Source organism: Neolamprologus multifasciatus, chromosome 18 (assembly GCF_963576455.1).
Source record: "Neolamprologus multifasciatus chromosome 18, fNeoMul1.2, whole genome shotgun sequence".
NCBI lineage: Eukaryota > Metazoa > Chordata > Actinopteri > Cichliformes > Cichlidae > Neolamprologus > Neolamprologus multifasciatus.
The window spans coordinates 5,822,487-5,836,798 of record NC_140456.1 but is presented as its reverse complement, the minus strand read 5'-3'; the positions used below and the strand labels follow the sequence as shown (position 1 = coordinate 5,836,798).

At 38.3% G+C, this 14,312-nt stretch overlaps 4 long non-coding RNA genes and 1 pseudogene across 6 annotated transcripts; all 5 read right to left on the bottom strand.

Moving 5' to 3' along the window:
* The window catches only part of LOC146497195 (uncharacterized), a 6,645-nt pseudogene extending 5,548 nt beyond the window's left edge, over positions 1-1,097 (bottom strand).
* Positions 1,098-1,359: 262 nt separating this feature from the next.
* LOC146497194 (uncharacterized) lies at positions 1,360-3,638 on the bottom strand. 2 transcript variants are annotated; one of them, XR_014870767.1, is made up of 4 exons: positions 3,551-3,638; positions 2,512-2,560; positions 2,280-2,343; positions 1,360-1,885 (listed from the first exon to the last, which is right to left on the bottom strand). It is a non-coding gene; the product is annotated as an uncharacterized LOC146497194 (long non-coding RNA). The 2 variants fall into 2 exon arrangements; XR_014870766.1 differs by lacking the exon at positions 3,551-3,638 and having other exon boundaries at positions 2,512-2,757.
* A 1,401-nt stretch (positions 3,639-5,039) lies between these two features.
* LOC146497193 (uncharacterized) lies at positions 5,040-7,409 on the bottom strand. Its single transcript, XR_014870745.1, has 3 exons — positions 6,195-7,409; positions 5,963-6,026; positions 5,040-5,564 (listed from the first exon to the last, which is right to left on the bottom strand). It is a non-coding gene; the product is annotated as an uncharacterized LOC146497193 (long non-coding RNA).
* Positions 7,410-7,757: 348 nt separating this feature from the next.
* LOC146497192 (uncharacterized) lies at positions 7,758-11,167 on the bottom strand. 2 transcript variants are annotated; one of them, XR_014870740.1, is made up of 4 exons: positions 10,935-11,167; positions 9,891-9,939; positions 9,659-9,722; positions 7,758-9,262 (listed from the first exon to the last, which is right to left on the bottom strand). It is a non-coding gene; the product is annotated as an uncharacterized LOC146497192 (long non-coding RNA). The 2 variants fall into 2 exon arrangements; XR_014870739.1 differs by lacking the exon at positions 10,935-11,167 and having other exon boundaries at positions 9,891-10,136.
* A 288-nt stretch (positions 11,168-11,455) lies between these two features.
* LOC146497191 (uncharacterized) lies at positions 11,456-13,932 on the bottom strand. Its single transcript, XR_014870744.1, has 3 exons — positions 13,591-13,932; positions 13,359-13,422; positions 11,456-12,960 (listed from the first exon to the last, which is right to left on the bottom strand). It is a non-coding gene; the product is annotated as an uncharacterized LOC146497191 (long non-coding RNA).
* Positions 13,933-14,312: the final 380 nt, after the last annotated feature.

Here is a 14,312-nt window from a genome sequence, read left to right as displayed (position 1 = left end):
TGACGTGGCATTTTCAAAACACATCTTTCATCCTTCCGCCCTCTGAAGCAAAACTTCCAGCTTAGTTAGTTTTTCTAAGTTAAGACAAGTGAAATAAATTGAGTTTATCTGCATTTTTGCATAAAGGTACTGGTAAGTTATTTAAATGGAGTTCTAATAACAAATATGTCAAAAATTGAGTTGAGCCTATTTAATATTTAAAATGAAACCCAATATTCCATTGTACAGTGTAGGTTTCCATGTGTAATTAGTGTGTAAGAATATTGCAGAAGAAGCTTAATGTTGTACTTTGTAAAAACGATGAGAAATGAAGCTGGCTGAAGAAGAAAAGATAAATGGCCCTTTTTTCAATCAATCTCTCGGCCGGCCGCTTGGCGTATGACATGTGGCGGAAGTCTCTGGTACAGAGGGCCGCCAGTTCGAATCCCTCACGAACTCATTTGCCACGGCCCTCGCTTGAGGGACAGGGGAGACACGTACGCGCGTTTCCTTTAGCTTTCACCTAGTAATCATACAGCTCGCCTTCATTTCTTTAACTACTGTGTAGCTTAACCTATACCAACTCATCATAATCACACATTTATATTCATCTCAATCTGCAGTGTAACTGTGTTGCTCTTCAATCCCTACCTCAACAATGTTGTACACTTAAAAGTATAGGAAAAGACAACACTTAACCTAAAATATTTAAGTGCAGCACTTAAGGAAATATTCATCTTGGCATTCCACCACTCATTTATTTTTAACATTTATTGTGGTTCATTTGTTTTTCATTATTCTACCTTTTGTCAAGGCAAAACTCAAGGGCTACAGACAGGACAGACTTAAAAGAAGACTTTCAACTGAAACATATTTGCATAATGTTGCAGAGGTGGACATACAGATGAAGAAAAGAATTCTGGATATGATGGAGTCATCTGAGAGGCCAGCTTCTGAACATCACAGTAAATTATAAGTCACTCTTGAGAGACAAGTTCAGTTGCAGATGGATTTTTACTGCTAAGACAAGTCATGCATCCACCACCACAACCTTTCAACCTGCCACCACACCATGGTCTATGCATGTGCACCACCACCACACGCTGTACCTGGCTCATTGTGAGTACACTGTACAGCCTTGTTAGTTCCCAGAACTCGAAAAAAATTGAGGAAACTCGTTGCCTCAAAAAAACTAAGTAAAGCTTACTTAAGATGACTGTTAGGACAACTTACACATTGCAAGTCTGCAGTATTAAGAATAACTTGATATTTCTGACTGTACAATTTTAATTGTTTACCTACTGACAAACATTTCAAGTTCAACTAAATGAAAAAACTATTTGTGGTAACCTGAATATGATTAAAAATAATTAACAACACTTTTTGTAATGATGTTAAAATCAGCCCAACTTTTATTTTCAAACACAACAAAGTATAACAGCCAACATACTGGACACTGTTCTGCTGAACAACAAACAATTATATTGCCATCACTGTTATAATCTTACAATGAAACAAAGTCTCAGATGTAATTATTCTGAAAATAAGTTTAGGCCTACCACAAGTTTGTTTTGTACTTACATTACTTATATAATCAAAATAAAATATTTATTGTTCTGTCACAAGTGCAGTGTCTGATTTAAACAACACATTTGTTTTTCATTCCAACACAGGAGCTGGAATGTTGTAATGTTTTAAGGATGGCTTGTTTCCAGTCCAGGCATTACTGCCCGAATGACTGTCATGGATCGAGGTGATCCAAATGTAAGTGCAGAAGAAGGTCTTTAACTTCCCTTAAGTACAGTGGCAGTGGATGTGGGTTGGAGATGCAATGAGCTTGAACCTGCAGGCGACCATCTTCACTGACCACACCATCTGTGACGGAGGACTCATCTCTCCTGGTGTCCTGCGAGCAATCATATCTTTTGGAACATGAACTTAATTGCTTTCTTAAAACATTTTTTTCTGCATTTGGTATAAAACAGACTCCAATTTACACAATCTCAGGCTCCCTCCCCACCAGAGAGGTGACATTCAATGTCCCAATTGTCAGTCTGGATAGCCCTGACCCCCACCCGACACACAATAATGCCATGAAAGCATCATTTTAAAAAGGGCTATGCAAACATGGCCAATAACTTTCATTCTAATGATGTGCAAAATGATTTGGGAACAAAACAAATTTTGCTGTTAGAAAACTTGCAGACTTCACTATATACAGTGTAGACCCTCTAAACTAAGTTTGGGGGATGTGATCTTTCAAGAAATGCAGACCAAACTGTTGTTGTTTGTTTACTTACACAGCATGTCTTGTAGAATTAACTGGAGTCACCAGCAACAGCAGAGTGCAGTCATATCTCAAGTCTAATAACAGAAGACAGGAAAAGATCAGTAAAGAAACAACTTCCCCAAACCAAAGCACGAATAAAACGATAAGTAAAACAGGCTGATCCAAAGTATGATTAAAGTTCAGCCTGATTAATATAAATGTCACTGACAGTTGCTAATATATTGGAAAACCGAAATACTTACCACTGAGTTGATGTCTTTCTGTCCAACAACAGGAGTGCTGATCCCGATCCTCAAAGACAGTAAGAAGCAAGCAGAGGGAGAAAAAGCAGAACAGTTTTCAGAAACTGATTTTATCCTTAATGGCTGTGCAATTATTGTAACATAGAGATTGCTTATGTTGTTAAATAAAGGCTAGATTTGACATTAATAGATGCCACAGATGTTCAAAAGCTGCCACAAAGCATGAAAAAAAAAATGGACGTCTCCGAAAAACGTCAGAGCATTTTTGCAAATATGTGATGTCTTGATAAATCGAGCAGATATTTGAACTTTACACAGCTACATTCTCGCCTGAAAATATCTTAAAAGTTTATTTTGTGACCCAGAAAAAGTAATACGTTTTTTAGCTGCGCTCCTCTGCCATTGCTGCGTTTACAAGTATGCACAGGCTCTAATGACCACCCTCCTCCTTTTCCCCAGACTACCCTTTCTGGGTCACAAAATAACCTTTTAAGATATTTTCAGGCGAGAATGTAGCTGTGTAATGCTCAAACATCTACTTAATTTATAAAAATATCACATATTTGCAAAAGTGCTTCCACGTTTTCGGAGAGCTCTGTTATCCACCAGCGCAATAGCTGACCGGGAGGTCAAGGCTTGATAGAGTCCAGGAGCACAGCTAACTCCTGGCTTATTGTTTTCAACCCCCCTGCACTCTTTTGCTACTCAGGTTAAACATTATATATATAATTAGTTAGTTAGTTATGGCTATGGATTGAAAATACCCCCCACACCCCACCCTACCCCTAACGGCTACACCTTCCGAAGAATTTTGTCTGGGCTCTTATCTCACTTTTTTATTTCAAACAATCAACAGAAAATTTCACAGACATAGTTTTATGTAAGGTTTTTAAGGCTGTGGTGTTAATTTTTAAGTAACATGAGCCCAGCGGCAGCAGCAACGCTAGGCTAACACTAACTAGCTAGCAAGATTATAATCCTGGTGCTAAACTAAGAGACGCCACAAAATCAGTTTGAATAAGAGTAAACATTTACTCACCAAGTCAGTGTATCAGCTAAAGATCCACAGCAATGACAATAATATGTTGAGCTGATGCTTCTCCAGGTTTGCTCAACATATTCCATAACAAATGCCTGGCACCGTGAACATGCGGACTGATCCGAGAGGGAGGAGGACGGTAGTGACGTGGCATTTTCAAAACACATCTTTCATCCTTCCGCCCTGTGAAGCAAAACTTCCAGCTTAGTTAGTTTTTCTAAGTTAAGACAAGTGAAATAAATTGAGTTTATCTGCATTTTTGCATAAAAGGTACTGGTAAGTTATTTAAATGGAGTTCTAATAACAAATTGTCAAAAATTGAGTTGAGCCTATTTAATATTTAAAATGAAACCCAATATTCCATTGTACAGTGTAGGTTTCCATGTGTAATTAGTGTGTAAGAATATTGCAGAAGAAGCTTAATGTGTACTTTGTAAAAACGATGAGAAATGAAGCTGGCTGAAGAAGAAAAGATAAATGGCCCTTTTTTCAATCAATCTCTCGGCCGGCCGCTTGGCGTATGACATGTGGCGGAAGTCTCTGGTACAGAGGGCCGCCAGTTCGAATCCCTCACGAACTCATTTGCCACGGCCCTCGCTTGAGGGACAGGGGAGACACATACGCGCGTTTCCTTTAGCTTTCACCTAGTAATCATACAGCTCGCCTTCATTTCTTTAACTACTGTGTAGCTTAACCTATACCAACTCATCATAATCACACATTTATATTCATCTCAATCTGCAGTGTAACTGTGTTGCTCTTCAACAATGTTGTACACTTAAAAGTATAGGAAAAGACAACACTTAACCTAAAATATTTAAGTGCAGCACTTAAGGAAATATTCATCTTGGCATTCCACCACTCATTTATTTTTAACATTTATTGTGGTTCATTTGTTTTTCATTATTCTACCTTTTGTCAAGGCAAAACTCAAGGGCTACAGACAGGACAGACTTAAAAGAAGACTTTCAACTGAAACACATTTGCGGAATGTTGCAGAGGTGGACATACAGATGAAGAAAAGAATTCTGGATATGATGGAGTCATCTGAGAGGCCAGCTTCTGAACATCACAGTAAATTATAAGTCACTCTTGAGAGACAAGTTCAGTTGCAGATGGATTTTTACTGCTAAGACAAGTCATGCATCCACCACCACAACCTTTCAACCTGCCACCACACCATGGTCTATGCATGTGCACCACCACCACACGCTGTACCTGGCTCATTTTGAGTACACTGTACAGCCTTGTTAGTTCCCAGAACTCGAAAAAAATTGAGGAAACTCGTTGCCTCAAAAAAACTAAGTAAAGCTTACTTAAGATGACTGTTAGGACAACTTACACATTGCAAGTCTGCAGTATTAAGAATAACTTGATATTTCTGACTGTACAATTTTAATTGTTTACCTACTGACAAACATTTCAAGTTCAACTAAATGAAAAAACTATTTGTGGTAACCTGAATATGATTAAAAATAATTAACAACACTTTTTGTAATGATGTTAAAATCAGCCCAACTTTTATTTTCAAACACAACAAAGTATAACAGCCAACATACTGGACACTGTTCTGCTGAACAACAAACAATTATATTGCCATCACTGTTATAATCTTACAATGAAACAAAGTCTCAGATGTAATTATTCTGAAAATAAGTTTAGGCCTACCACAAGTTTGTTTTGTACTTACATTACTTATATAATCAAATAAAATATTTATTGTTCTGTCACAAGTGCAGTGTCTGATTTAAACAACACATTTGTTTTTCATTCCAACACAGGAGCTGGAATGTTGTAATGTTTTAAGGATGGCTTGTTTCCAGTCCAGGCATTACTGCCCGAATGACTGTCATGGATCGAGGTGATCCAAATGTAAGTGCAGAAGAAGGTCTTTAACTTCCCTTAAGTACAGTGGCAGTGGATGTGGGTTGGAGATGCAATGAGCTTGAACCTGCAGGCGACCATCTTCACTGACCACACCATCTGTGACGGAGGACTCATCTCTCCTGGTGTCCTGCGAGCAAACAATCATATTTTTTGGAACATGAACTTAATTGCTTTCTTAAAACATTTTTTTCTGCATTTGGTATAAAACAGACTCCAATTTACACAATCTCAGGCTCCCTCCCCACCAGAGAGGTGACATTCAATGTCCCAATTGTCAGTCTGGATAGCCCTGACCCCCACCCGACACACAATAATGCCATGAAAGCATCATTTTAAAAAGGGCTATGCAAACATGGCCAATAACTTTCATTCTAATGATGTGCAAAATGATTTGGGAACAAAACAAATTTTGCTGTTAGAAAACTTGCAGACTTCACTATATACAGTGTAGACCCTCTAAACTAAGTTTGGGGGATGTGATCTTTCAAGAAATGCAGACCAAACTGTTGTTGTTTGTTTACTTACACAGCATGTCTTGTAGAATTAACTGGAGTCACCAGCAACAGCATAGTGCAGTCATATCTCAAGTCTAATAACAGAAGACAGGAAAAGATCAGTAAAGAAACAACTTCCCCAAACCAAAGCACAAATAAAACGATAAGTAAAACAGGCTGATCCAAAGTATGATTAAAGTTCAGCCTGATTAATATAAATGTCACTGACAGTTGCTAATATATTGGAAAACCGAAATACTTACCACTGAGTTGATGTCTTTCTGTCCAACAACAGGAGTGCTGATCCCGATCCTCAAAGACAGTAAGAAGCAAGCAGAGGGAGAAAAAGCAGAACAGTTTCAGAAACTGATTTTATCCTTAATGGCTGTGCAATTATTGTAACATAGAGATTGCTTATGTTGTTAAATAAAGGCTAGATTTGACATTAATAGATGCCACAGATGTTCAAAAGCTGCCACAAAGCATGAAAAAAAAAATGGACGTCTCCAAAAAACGTCAGAGCATTTTTGCAAATATGTGATGTCTTGATAAATCGAGCAGATATTTGAACTTTACACAGCTACATTCTCGCCTGAAAATATCTTAAAAGTTTATTTTGTGACCCAGAAAAAGTAATACGTTTTTTAGCCGCGCTCCTCTGCCATTGCTGCGTTTACAAGTATGCACAGGCTCTAATGACCACCCTCCTCCTTTTCCCCAGACTACCCTTTCTGGGTCACAAAATAACCTTTTAAGATATTTTCAGGCGAGAATGTAGCTGTGTAATGCTCAAACATCTACTTAATTTATAAAAATATCACATATTTGCAAAAGTGCTTCCACGTTTTCGGAGAGCTCTGTTATCCACCAGCGCAATAGCTGACCGGGAGGTCAAGGCTTGATAGAGTCCAGGAGCACAGCTAACTCCTGGCTTATTGTTTTCAACCCCCCTGCACTCTTTTGCTACTCAGGTTAAACATTATATATATAATTAGTTAGTTAGTTAGTTATGGCTATGGATTGAAAATACCCCCCACACCCCACCCTACCCCTAACGGCTACACCTCCCGAAGAATTTTGTCTGGGCTCTTATCTCACTTTTTTATTTCAAACAATCAACAGAAAATTTCACAGACATAGTTTTATGTAAGGTTTTTAAGGCTGTGGTGTTAATTTTTAAGTAACATGAGCCCAGCGGCAGCAGCAACGCTAGGCTAACACTAACTAGCTAGCAAGATTATAATCCTGGTGCTAAACTAAGAGACGCCACAAAATCAGTTTGAATAAGAGTAAACATTTACTCACCAAGTCAGTGTATCAGCTAAAGATCCACAGCAATGACAATAATATGTTGAGCTGAGGCTTCTCCAGGTTTGCTCAACATATTCCATAACAAATGCCGGCACCGTGAACATGCGGACTGATCCGAGAGGGAGGAGGACGGAAGTGACGTGGCATTTTCAAAACACATCTTTCATCCTTCCGCCCTCTGAAGCAAAACTTGCAGCTTAGTTAGTTTTTCTAAGTTAAGACAAGTGAAATAAATTGAGTTTATCTGCATTTTTGCATAAAAGGTACTGGTAAGTTATTTAAATGGAGTTCTAATAAGAAATTGTCAAAAATTGAGTTGAGCCTATTTAATATTTAAAATGAAACCCAATATTCCATTGTACAGTGTAGGTTTCCATGTGTAATTAGTGTGTAAGAATATTGCAGAAGAAGCTTAATGTGTACTTTGTAAAAACGATGAGAAATGAAGCTGGCTGAAGAAGAAAAGATAAATGGCCCTTTTTTCAATCAATCTCTCGGCCGGCCGCTTGGCGTATGACATGTGGCGGAAGTCTCTGGTACAGAGGGCCGCCAGTTCGAATCCCTCACGAACTCATTTGCCACGGCCCTCGCTTGAGGGACAGGGGAGACACGTACGCACGTTTCCTTTAGCTTTCACCTAGTAATCATACAGCTCGCCTTCATTTCTTTAACTACTGTGTAGCTTAACCTATACCAACTCATCATAATCACACATTTATATTCATCTCAATCTGCAGTGTAACTGTGTTGCTCTTCAATCCCTACCTCAACAATGTTGTACACTTAAAAGTATAGGAAAAGACAACACTTAACCTAAAATATTTAAGTGCAGCACTTAAGGAAATATTCATCTTGGCATTCCACCACTCATTTATTTTTAACATTTATTGTGGTTCATTTGTTTTTCATTATTCTACCTTTTGTCAAGGCAAAACTCAAGGGCTACAGACAGGACAGACTTAAAAGAAGACTTTCAACTGAAACACATTTGCGTAATGTTGCAGAGGTGGACATACAGATGAAGAAAAGAATTCTGGATATGATGGAGTCATCTGAGAGGCCAGCTTCTGAACATCACAGTAAATTATAAGTCACTCTTGAGAGACAAGTTCAGTTGCAGATGGATTTTTACTGCTAAGACAAGTCATGCATCCACCACCACAACCTTTCAACCTGCCACCACACCATGGTCTATGCATGTGCACCACCACCACACGCTGTACCTGGCTCATTTTGAGTACACTGTACAGCCTTGTTAGTTCCCAGAACTCGAAAAAAATTGAGGAAACTCGTTGCCTCAAAAAAACTAAGTAAAGCTTACTTAAGATGACTGTTAGGACAACTTACACATTGCAAGTCTGCAGTATTAAGAATAACTTGATATTTCTGACTGTACAATTTTAATTGTTTACCTACTGACAAACATTTCAAGTTCAACTAAATGAAAAAACTATTTGTGGTAACCTGAATATGATTAAAAATAATTAACAACACTTTTTGTAATGATGTTAAAATCAGCCCAACTTTTATTTTCAAACACAACAAAGTATAACAGCCAACATACTGGACACTGTTCTGCTGAACAACAAACAATTATATTGCCATCACTGTTATAATCTTACAATGAAACAAAGTCTCAGATGTAATTATTCTGAAAATAAGTTTAGGCCTACCACAAGTTTGTTTTGTACTTACATTACTTATATAATCAAAATAAAATATTTATTGTTCTGTCACAAGTGCAGTCTCTGATTTAAACAACACATTTGTTTTTCATTCCAACACAGGAGCTGGAATGTTGTAATGTTTTAAGGATGGCTTGTTTCCAGTCCAGGCATTACTGCCCGAATGACTGTCATGGATCGAGGTGATCCAAATGTAAGTGCAGAAGAAGGTCTTTAACTTCCCTTAAGTACAGTGGCAGTGGATGTGGGTTGGAGATGCAATGAGCTTGAACCTGCAGGCGACCATCTTCACTGACCACACCATCTGTGACGGAGGACTCATCTCTCCTGGTGTCCTGCGAGCAACAATCATATTTTTGGAACATGAACTTAATTGCTTTCTTAAAACATTTTTTTCTGCATTTGGTATGAAACAGACTCCAATTTACACAATCTCAGGCTCCCTCCCCACCAGAGAGGTGACATTCAATGTCCCAATTGTCAGTCTGGATAGCCCTGACCCCCACCCGACACACAATAATGCCATGAAAGCATCATTTTAAAAAGGGCTATGCAAACATGGCCAATAACTTTCATTCTAATGATGTGCAAAATGATTTGGGAACAAAACAAATTTTGCTGTTAGAAAACTTGCAGACTTCACTATATACAGTGTAGACCCTCTAAACTAAGTTTGGGGGATGTGATCTTTCAAGAAATGCAGACCAAACTGTTGTTGTTTGTTTACTTACACAGCATGTCTTGTAGAATTAACTGGAGTCACCAGCAACAGCATAGTGCAGTCATATCTCAAGTCTAATAACAGAAGACAGGAAAAGATCAGTAAAGAAACAACTTCCCCAAACCAAAGCACAAATAAAACGATAAGTAAAACAGGCTGATCCAAAGTATGATTAAAGTTCAGCCTGATTAATATAAATGTCACTGACAGTTGCTAATATATTGGAAAACCGAAATACTTACCACTGAGTTGATGTCTTTCTGTCCAACAACAGGAGTGCTGATCCCGATCCTCAAAGACAGTAAGAAGCAAGCAGAGGGAGAAAAAGCAGAACAGTTTTCAGAAACTGATTTTATCCTTAATGGCTGTGCAATTATTGTAACATAGAGATTGCTTATGTTGTTAAATAAAGGCTAGATTTGACATTAATAGATGCCACAGATGTTCAAAAGCTGCCACAAAGCATGAAAAAAAAAATGGACGTCTCCGAAAAACGTCAGAGCATTTTTGCAAATATGTGATGTCTTGATAAATCGAGCAGATATTTGAACTTTACACAGCTACATTCTCGCCTGAAAATATCTTAAAAGTTTATTTTGTGACCCAGAAAAAGTAATACGTTTTTTAGCCTGCGCTCCTCTGCCATTGCTGCGTTTACAAGTATGCACAGGCTCTAATGACCACCCTCCTCCTTTTCCCCAGACTACCCTTTCTGGGTCACAAAATAACCTTTTAAGATATTTTCAGGCGAGAATGTAGCTGTGTAATGCTCAAACATCTACTTAATTTATAAAAATATCACATATTTGCAAAAGTGCTTCCACGTTTTCGGAGAGCTCTGTTATCCACCAGCGCAATAGCTGACCGGGAGGTCAAGGCTTGATAGAGTCCAGGAGCACAGCTAACTCCTGGCTTATTGTTTTCAACCCCCCTGCACTCTTTTGCTACTCAGGTTAAACATTATATATATAATTAGTTAGTTAGTTAGTTATGGCTATGGATTGAAAATACCCCCCACACCCCACCCTACCCCTAACGGCTACACCTCCCGAAGAATTTTGTCTGGGCTCTTATCTCACTTTTTTATTTCAAACAATCAACAGAAAATTTCACAGACATAGTTTTATGTAAGGTTTTTAAGGCTGTGGTGTTAATTTTTAAGTAACATGAGCCCAGCGGCAGCAGCAACGCTAGGCTAACACTAACTAGCTAGCAAGATTATAATCCTGGTGCTAAACTAAGAGACGCCACAAAATCAGTTTGAATAAGAGTAAACATTTACTCACCAAGTCAGTGTATCAGCTAAAGATCCACAGCAATGACAATAATATGTTGAGCTGATGCTTCTCCAGGTTTGCTCAACATATTCCATAACAAATGCCGGCACCGTGAACATGCGGACTGATCCGAGAGGGAGGAGGACGGTAGTGACGTGGCATTTTCAAAACACATCTTTCATCCTTCCGCCCTGTGAAGCAAAACTTCCAGCTTAGTTAGTTTTTCTAAGTTAAGACAAGTGAAATAAATTGAGTTTATCTGCATTTTTGCATAAAAGGTACTGGTAAGTTATTTAAATGGAGTTCTAATAACAAATTGTCAAAAATTGAGTTGAGCCTATTTAATATTTAAAATGAAACCCAATATTCCATTGTACAGTGTAGGTTTCCATGTGTAATTAGTGTGTAAGAATATTGCAGAAGAAGCTTAATGTGTACTTTGTAAAAACGATGAGAAATGAAGCTGGCTGAAGAAGAAAAGATAAATGGCCCTTTTTTCAATCAATCTCTCGGCCGGCCGCTTGGCGTATGACATGTGGCGGAAGTCTCTGGTACAGAGGGCCGCCAGTTCGAATCCCTCACGAACTCATTTGCCACGGCCCTCGCTTGAGGGACAGGGGAGACACGTACGCGCGTTTCCTTTAGCTTTCACCTAGTAATCATACAGCTCGCCTTCATTTCTTTAACTACTGTGTAGCTTAACCTATACCAACTCATCATAATCACACATTTATATTCATCTCAATCTGCAGTGTAACTGTGTTGCTCTTCAATCCCTACCTCAACAATGTTGTACACTTAAAAGTATAGGAAAAGACAACACTTAACCTAAAATATTTAAGTGCAGCACTTAAGGAAATATTCATCTTGGCATTCCACCACTCATTTATTTTTAACATTTATTGTGGTTCATTTGTTTTTCATTATTCTACCTTTTGTCAAGGCAAAACTCAAGGGCTACAGACAGGACAGACTTAAAAGAAGACTTTCAACTGAAACACATTTGCGTAATGTTGCAGAGGTGGACATACAGATGAAGAAAAGAATTCTGGATATGATGGAGTCATCTGAGAGGCCAGCTTCTGAACATCACAGTAAATTATAAGTCACTCTTGAGAGACAAGTTCAGTTGCAGATGGATTTTTACTGCTAAGACAAGTCATGCATCCACCACCACAACCTTTCAACCTGCCACCACACCATGGTCTATGCATGTGCACCACCACCACACGCTGTACCTGGCTCATTTTGAGTACACTGTACAGCCTTGTTAGTTCCCAGAACTCGAAAAAAATTGAGGAAACTCGTTGCCTCAAAAAAACTAAGTAAAGCTTACTTAAGATGACTGTTAGGACAACTTACACATTGCAAGTCTGCAGTATTAAGAATAACTTGATATTTCTGACTGTACAATTTTAATTGTTTACCTACTGACAAACATTTCAAGTTCAACTAAATGAAAAAACTATTTGTGGTAACCTGAATATGATTAAAAATAATTAACAACACTTTTTGTAATGATGTTAAAATCAGCCCAACTTTTATTTTCAAACACAACAAAGTATAACAGCCAACATACTGGACACTGTTCTGCTGAACAACAAACAATTATATTGCCATCACTGTTATAATCTTACAATGAAACAAAGTCTCAGATGTAATTATTCTGAAAATAAGTTTAGGCCTACCACAAGTTTGTTTTGTACTTACATTACTTATATAATCAAAATAAAATATTTATTGTTCTGTCACAAGTGCAGTGTCTGATTTAAACAACACATTTGTTTTTCATTCCAACACAGGAGCTGGAATGTTGTAATGTTTTAAGGATGGCTTGTTTCCAGTCCAGGCATTACTGCCCGAATGACTGTCATGGATCGAGGTGATCCAAATGTAAGTGCAGAAGAAGGTCTTTAACTTCCCTTAAGTACAGTGGCAGTGGATGTGGGTTGGAGATGCAATGAGCTTGAACCTGCAGGCGACCATCTTCACTGACCACACCATCTGTGACGGAGGACTCATCTCTCCTGGTGTCCTGCGAGCAAACAATCATATTTTTTGGAACATGAACTTAATTGCTTTCTTAAAACATTTTTTTCTGCATTTGGTATGAAACAGACTCCAATTTACACAATCTCAGGCTCCCTCCCCACCAGAGAGGTGACATTCAATGTCCCAATTGTCAGTCTGGATAGCCCTGACCCCCACCCGACACACAATAATGCCATGAAAGCATCATTTTAAAAAGGGCTATGCAAACATGGCCAATAACTTTCATTCTAATGATGTGCAAAATGATTTGGGAACAAAACAAATTTTGCTGTTAGAAAACTTGCAGACTTCACTATATACAGTGTAGACCCTCTAAACTAAGTTTGGGGGATGTGATCTTTCAAGAAATGCAGACCAAACTGTTGTTGTTTGTTTACTTACACAGCATGTCTTGTAGAATTAACTGGAGTCACCAGCAACAGCATAGTGCAGTCATATCTCAAGTCTAATAACAGAAGACAGGAAAAGATCAGTAAAGAAACAACTTCCCCAAACCAAAGCACAAATAAAACGATAAGTAAAACAGGCTGATCCAAAGTATGATTAAAGTTCAGCCTGATTAATATAAATGTCACTGACAGTTGCTAATATATTGGAAAACCGAAATACTTACCACTGAGTTGATGTCTTTCTGTCCAACAACAGGAGTGCTGATCCCGATCCTCAAAGACAGTAAGAAGCAAGCAGAGGGAGAAAAAGCAGAACAGTTTTCAGAAACTGATTTTATCCTTAATGGCTGTGCAATTATTGTAACATAGAGATTGCTTATGTTGTTAAATAAAGGCTAGATTTGACATTAATAGATGCCACAGATGTTCAAAAGCTGCCACAAAGCATGAAAAAAAAAATGGACGTCTCCAAAAAACGTCAGAGCATTTTTGCAAATATGTGATGTCTTGATAAATCGAGCAGATATTTGAACTTTACACAGCTACATTCTCGCCTGAAAATATCTTAAAAGTTTATTTTGTGACCCAGAAAAAGTGATACGTTTTTTAGCCGCGCTCCTCTGCCATTGCTGCGTTTACAAGTATGCACAGGCTCTAATGACCACCCTCCTCCTTTTCCCCAGACTACCCTTTCTGGGTCACAAAATAACCTTTTAAGATATTTTCAGGCGAGAATGTAGCTGTGTAATGCTCAAACATCTACTTAATTTATAAAAATATCACATATTTGCAAAAGTGCTTCCACGTTTTCGGAGAGCTCTGTTATCCACCAGCGCAATAGCTGACCGGGAGGTCAAGGCTTGATAGAGTCCAGGAGCACAGCTAACTCCTGGCTTATTGTTTTCAACCCCCCTGCACTCTTTTGCTACTCAGGTTAAACATTATA